General features: G+C 42.4%; 1 protein-coding gene across 11 annotated transcripts in view; it reads right to left on the reverse strand.

Annotated features, from left to right (window-relative positions):
• The window catches only part of FBXO34 (F-box protein 34), a 41,091-nt gene that overhangs the window by 33,915 nt on the left and 1,176 nt on the right, over nt 1-6,000 (reverse strand). For 3 of the 11 annotated variants that reach the window (XM_027662624.1, XM_027662631.1, XM_027662628.1), the window contains exon 1: nt 5,458-5,572. The exons of 2 other annotated variants lie outside the window; for them this stretch is intronic. The gene's annotated coding sequence lies outside the window, so the exon portion shown is untranslated. Of the gene's footprint in view, nt 1-5,457; nt 5,849-5,876; nt 5,896-6,000 lie in introns of those variants that run through there. 6 more of the 11 variants (XM_027662639.1, XM_027662632.1, XM_027662626.1 and 3 more) reach the window with 4 other exon arrangements.

Genomic DNA, 6,000 nt, shown 5'->3' on the forward strand with positions numbered 1-6,000 from the left:
AAAAAGAGAGAAGAAATATTTTCACTGATGTTAGCACGCAAAGAAAATAATGGCACATACAAAGAAATCTCCAGAGTGACTTATGAAGAGGATTTTTATGCCTGGCTTTCTGCCAGTTACAGAGGAATTAAAGAGTCTAGCAATATAACCCCGCTCATCCCGAGGAAAAAAACTGCATTTTTAAGTGATCAACGGAGTAAGAGGGAGGAGGAAAGAGGGACAAAGACTCAGGACTGCAACTGCACAGAGCAACATAGGAAGTTCCTGATGGTACTGAGACAGAAATTGGGCAGGAATAGTTCAGATTTTAAAATTAATCCAGTCTATTGCATCCAAAAGAAAATCAGGACATAACAGCTGATTCCAAATAACAGCATTCCAATAAAGCAGACAGTATTTTTTACTATAAAATTCCAACTGCTTCAATATTTTTACAGATTATTCTGACTGCCAACCAGCAAAATCAGTGAAAGGTGGAGGTCACAAAAACAAAAGCAAACCAAGTGGAAAAGGCATGACTAGATATCTTGGGAAGCTGAAAATGTGTCAAAACCCAGCCTTTCATGAGAAAGAACATTTAGTAGCTATCTGCAGTGATGAATTTACATCCAAACTCTTTGGAGCTTAAAAATTTCACATCATGAGACCAGCTTTTAGTGGAATTAGGACCAGACTTGACATGCCCCAGTTTCCCCAAGGTTACTTTTTGAAATGCAGCTACACTTAAAATATTTCCAGTGCTCTTCTCACACTGCAGAAGAGTGAGCAAAGCCTACCTTCTAATTTTACTGTTTGAGGGTTTTTTATAAGAATTTAACTTCAGCACTTTTTTTATTTGAACGACAAAAGGAATTTTGCATCAGACTGCAGGTTGAAACTTACTGGAAATGGTAGCAAGACACTGTTATTTATATCAAGTCACTGCAAGGAGAAAAAAGTTACTGAAGCTTTCTAAATCAAACTTCGTAAAACACCAAAATCACAGAATGAACCAGAACTAGCTCAGGAGTTGCTAGGGATGTTTCAAGTTAATAAAATTCTAAATTAAATGGCTGCCGCTTAGGTTTGCCAAAAAATTATGCAAATTTCCAAAGTTCATACATAGTAATTAGCACAGCAAAAAGCAGGTCCCAAATAAGTGATGAAGTTAGCCTCGCTCTTATTTTTCCAGCAGATGGAATTAGCTATGTGTGAAGCTATTTTTTTTTTTTTTTTGCAATTGGAGATTAAACATATTATCCTGAATATCAATTCTGCAAGTACAGCACGTTGGATACACGCACTCATGGAAGCAGGAATATGCAAAAGGCAGTCTGAATCCTTCTTTTCCATCATTCTAAACAGGACACTGAAGAGGCTGGGAGGGGGGAGAGGGTTTACATATTTAAGATTTCATTTTTCAAACTGATTGCTGACAATTTAGTTGAGACAAGTTCTCTCAAAGTACATTTAGAGTTAATAGTCCAAACAGGTTTTTCCATAGAAAAATGTCTGCCTCGACTAAAAATACGTCCTCTTGATGTGCTAATTGACAGGTCACAAAAAGCCATCCAAACTGCAAGTTGAAACAACACATGTAAACAGAAAGTCTCCTGGTTTTGCCCATTACTGCTCCAAAACCTGGTTCACAGGCACATCCATCCTACATTGTATATCATATACTGTAACAGAAATTCACCTTTTCCACTCCATTACTGATTTGCCACTTCACACTGAAAGACACAACCTCCTCCTCAGTCCTGCAGTTCTCCAGCAATGGCTGAGCCTCACGTGTGCCCTTGACCAAAATACTCCACCTGTGTTCCACATTCTGAATTTAGTTTCTCTTAAGAACTGAAAACAAGCTGCAAGTCTTGCTACACGAATATTACTTTCGGGTAGCCCAGCAAAGACCTCTGGAATCTGTGTGTGTGCTACAAAAAGAACCCAAATCTCATATAATTGAAGGAACATGGGGAGGGGAAAGCAAAGTTTAACTCTAATTTAAAAGTCAAGTAAGTGACAAGCTGGATTGAATGCTATTAAGCAAAGCTGTGCGAGTTAAAGGTAGAGGTACTGAGAGAGGTAGAAACTCTGCCCGCAACAAAATGAGAATTCTCTTACAAAAATATTTCTGTGGCCAAGTGAAACACTGAGTTTAAGTAAGAAAGCAAGCACTTACACCTATCGTGCTCTCCCCCTCTTCCTTCTCGACTAGGGAGTCTGATTTATCTCAAAGCAATCAAAAGAAAATACTTTGATTTTTAAAGTCAGAAAAGCTGCAGAAATGAAAGCCCTGTCTGGCATGAACAAACGATATTTCTGAAATCAAAAGAAGATTTTCCAAGTTAGGGGAAGGGCGAAAACAGTCCTGAACAACTTACTTTGCATAGCCCAGTTCCTGCCAAAACAGTTCTGAAATCCCATGGTAGTTCAGATAATTTCCATTCTTAGACAAAAAAAAAAAAAGGCTAGATTGAACATTAGCAACATTAATTGTGTGATATGACCTGAATGATGCAAGAACAAGTAGTTAAGTGAACCACAGCATCTGCTGAATTTTTAATCACTAGTTGTTTTGCTGCAAGGCAGAAGAACACTGTATATTAGCTTCCAAGCGCTGCACAGAATGGCACATTAGGACAGCAGGATTTAAACTGGCAGGAATTCTGCCTCCCTGCTACCTAAATGCCATCACTTCGCTGTGAACTGCAGACAGAGCAGCTTCTGAAGCAGGATTATTTTTTAATCACATGGAGGGGGAGGGAAAAGCGCTGTTTTCTGCACCCCAAGACACCGGTCGGCCATTTCTGAATAATATATTTAATTTTTTTAAAAGCTGACATTTTCTTAACAGCCATCTATGCGTCCCTGTGTGGGGTATTTTTACTTTCCAAACAGCTTTAAGTAGTCATGTGGCTGCCCAGCAGCAACTTGCTGCCAAAGAGGTAGCTGAACCTCCAGTGTGTAGGAAGGTGATCTATGTAAACATTCCTATTAGCTCTGTACTGCACCAGGAGGAGCAACTGCAACGTGTTTAGGCACACCTGAGCTATATTTAATCCATCCTCCTCTGACATCCATTGCAATGACGCTGCAGACGCCCAAATTTGGACAGCCAGGTCATGGTACCATTGATGAGAGTCAATGAGCCCATCCTATACCCACACCAGCCAGTCCTGCTGTGATTTCTCTGTGTCTGACACCCAAAATAGCCAGATTAAACCAACCACCATGCCTGCAGTGGTAAATACAGCTCCAGCTATGCTCTAGGCATGAAACTGCAACAGCAGGATTAGCAAGTGATACAGCAGATATCCCCCTTCCACAACAAAGACAAACAGAGAAAACTTATTTGGGGGATAAACACTAATTCCACAACTACAATGCAAATTCCAAACAAATCCCACAATTACAGCCAGGATCTGCACCAGGGGCAACGATCCTGATTCATATTTCAGGGGTCAAAAAAGAGGACATTTTAAGAAAAGGACAACATTCGTACATTAAAAAGTCTGTCACACTGACTTTAATAGAATCTATGTTTAATAAGTTAATAGAATCAAAACAGCTTAGAAAACAAAACCAGCAAAATATGCTGCAAATAAAAACGGAGCAGCCACACATACCAAAGCAGCATTCCTGTGCCCTCCTTCCTGCAGAGCTTACAGAGCCAGGAAGAGGATCTCTAACCAACAACTTTCACTAAACCAAGGTCTCCTTCAAAAGTCTAAATGTATAGGAACACCCAGTGATACATCTGATGACCAAATAATCCACAAGAGCCAAAAATCCCAGCAGACAAGGGCAAGAGAGATGCTTCCCAAGCTACATTATCTTTAATGACAGGCTTAGGATCAGTCCTACATTTTCCTTGCAGGCTCAACTATTCAGGTACAAGAAAAGCTGCTCTCTTCTCTGAAGCCAGGTATCAAACCTGCAACAGGAATATTAAAATATGCCATGTCTGCTGGGAATACAGCCACCAGTGTGTGAGGATTATACCCAAATGCTTGTTTGGCTGTGCTACAGGGCAGTGAGAAGTGAAAATAACATGTTATGATGAATGTGTTGACACCTGGAACCTCAGGGTCAGTTATTACCTCGGTAGTATCGTGCATACACTATACAGTATTCAACTTCACATCACCAGAAACTAAACTTGGCACCTCCATACCCCAAAACCACAGTCCTTCCTGGAAGGGGAACTACAGGCCAGCCTCTGTGAACACCCACAGCATGCTACAAAACGAGCTTCCAAACTGAAGAGACACAGAAAGATGTTTTATACCCCATAAGGCACTTAGCTGCAGCTCAGCACTTGACAAGCCACTCACAATTCCTCACGACCCCTCTCGAAACGGAGAAAAGGTTTTAAAGAGCATTTAGTGCAAGTGAAACATCCCCAGCTTTCACCTCAGCCTCTGCTTGTTCTCCAATCAAATATAAAAGAGACAACTTAGTCATACAGAGCACGCAGGATGGTTTTAAGACAGTGGTATTAAATCAAATCCCACAACTTTTCACACCTATTAAAATGTTACTCTGTCATTAGCAGGGGAGATTTTGATAAGCGCGATGCAATTAACAGACACTGCCTTTGTTGCCAGGCTGCTCGTGATGAAGCCCAGGCTCCCTGACATTCCATTTCTTCCCCTCCAAAGCCCTGTGCTACGGCAAATTTATGGTTTTTAGCGTGTAAGAGGAGAATTGGGCATGTTACCTTCGAAATCAGTCAATAAGGTTCTTTCACTCGGGCCCGGGGAAGGCGGGTGGCTGCTGGAAAGCAAGACAAGGCTCTCCCTTCCCCCTCCCCTCAGGACCCAAAAACGCTGCGTTCAAAACACTCCCATCCCCTGCAGCAAGGGATTAGCCATTTATTAAAAAGGAATCAAAACACTGTAAAAGGCTTCCAGTTAAGATTTCAAGGACAAAAAAAAAAACAAAAAAACAAACCAAAACCCCAACGCAACACCCATGGAACCAGATTCCCATTAGGAATTCTTCTGAGCACCAAAGAACGAGCAGCTCAAGCCTGAGCAGGATGTCATTTGTCCGGACAATGCTGATCAAATGGTGCAAAAGGAGGACAGAACTAGATTAATTTTTTTTCAGTCAGTCATTTTGCTGCCTCCACGTTGAGCAGTAACAACGTTCACGACCTACAGGCATTTACTGGTTTAGACTTTGGACTCTGGAAACCACTGCCTACCTCCACGCTTGGCTTTTAGGGGTTTTTTTTTTTTTTGGCTCTTCTCTAGGGGTGACAGACAATTATAATGGCCAATTATGTAAAACCCTTCATCCGAGAAAACACGAAGCACTACGCAAACACTCATTAGGACTCGCGACCCGAGTCTGCGCCGCACGTTCCCGGGTTCCACAGCCACCCTGGATATCCCCAAAACTGGATTCCCAGCGCTGTGGCACGGCCAGGACAGCGCTCAGCAGGGCAGGGTCAACCACTGGAGTACTCACAGAGCCTCGCAGGCGGGTTCTGCAGCCCAGGCTGCCAGAGCTGAGCTCTACAGCCCCATCCAAGCCGGTTATTTAAAAGCAGAGCAGGGACGTACGCGGCTGTTGGGCGTTGTACGAAGCACCTCGCAGGACAAGCCTTAGATCCACTTCTCCGGCTGATACAAGGAGATTTCTCCAACTGGAAGCGGCACTGCGCAAGCCAATAACCTCGGTTTACTGAAGAAATTAAAAGCTACACTGTTTCGAGTAAGGCCTTGGAGGAAGTAATTCCGAGAAGAAATCACTTCCACTGCAATTGTACTTTTAACCTTTCCTTAGGTTCTTACACCACCCCCCACGTGAACACGTTATTCAAACGTTATCACAACATCTAATAGCGATTAAAGCTGCCTCTCTTTTGGATCGCTGTTTATGTTTACCGAGTTCACAACCCCTCCCTGAGAAGGGCTTGATCGATGCGTGAAACACGGGTGGGGGGGGTGGGAGGGGGAGCCGTGCGGTAAAAAAAAAAAAAAAAAAAAAAAAAAAAAACCAGGACCAGGA

This window comes from Corapipo altera, unplaced genomic scaffold (genome assembly GCF_003945725.1).
Source record: "Corapipo altera isolate COAL_440 unplaced genomic scaffold, ASM394572v1 169, whole genome shotgun sequence".
NCBI lineage: Eukaryota > Metazoa > Chordata > Aves > Passeriformes > Pipridae > Corapipo > Corapipo altera.